The sequence below is a fragment of the Schistocerca serialis genome, chromosome 1 (genome assembly GCF_023864345.2).
Source record: "Schistocerca serialis cubense isolate TAMUIC-IGC-003099 chromosome 1, iqSchSeri2.2, whole genome shotgun sequence".
Classification (NCBI taxonomy): domain Eukaryota; kingdom Metazoa; phylum Arthropoda; class Insecta; order Orthoptera; family Acrididae; genus Schistocerca; species Schistocerca serialis.
In genome coordinates, this window is record NC_064638.1 from 474,304,454 (window position 1) to 474,305,534 (window position 1,081).

Consider the following 1,081-nt stretch of genomic DNA (forward strand, 5'->3'; position numbering starts at 1 on the left):
CAGGCGCAACTAGAGGAAGCCAGAGGACATAATCGGGCTATGGAAGCAGCAGCTATCGGAAAGGGTCTCTACTTGAAACCATACAGGAAAGGACTACGTCTCTTCATAAATAAAAAAAAAGTCCGTTAGTTACCCTACCTGATGGAGCGCTCACGAACAAAGATCTGGTTAAGATTGTTAAAGAAAAACTTCACATTCCTGGATTCCGTTGCGTCTTTATACGGGATACATTATCGAAGACCATGTGGTGGACTAATGGGTTCAGAATTGTAAATTCAAATGTTGCTGGGGGTCCTGGCACCCATTGGGTGGTGTATGTTAAGAAAAGTACAAATACAGTACAATATTTCGATTCATCTGGGGATTTACAGCCGCATGAACAATTACAACGCCACTTCACCAGCAAAAGATGTGCCTTCTACAATTTCCAGCGATATCAGGACTTTACCACATACCTGTGTGGGCATCTCTGCGTTATGTTCCTCATCACAGCCATGGCAAATTAGCCTTCGCCCGCATCAGCGAACCTCTGGAATGCGCGCTATATTTAGACCGAGCGGTGAGAAGTCTGGAATGCGCGCTTTCTCCTCTCCTCGTTAGAGCAGGTGTGCGAACGTTCACACATATAAAAGAGCCGTCATTGAACGCACGCCCATCATTTGAAGTTTAGATGCAATGTCGTACACTCCGATTTTAAAAGAGCGAGGATCAGTATTACTTGCAAATTACTTTCCACCAATTGATTTAAGTCGTGACCGCTACGGTCGCAGGTTCGAATCCTGCCTCGGGCATGGATGTGTGTGATGTCCTTCGGTTGGTTAGGTTTAAGTAGTTCTAAGTTCTAGGGAACTGATGACCTCAGCAGTTAAGTCCCATAGTGCTCAGAGCCATTTGAACCATTTTTATTTTATTTAAGTGCAGGGGACTGGAGTATTGCGCTGATTGGTCTGGAGACATATAACAGCATTCCAAATATCACAAAGAGCAACAATAAATTGCATCTGGAAGTTGACGATTGGAGGGAGATTCTACAAATACTACCTGGTGCCTACGATATTGATGATTTAAACAAAGTCCTAAA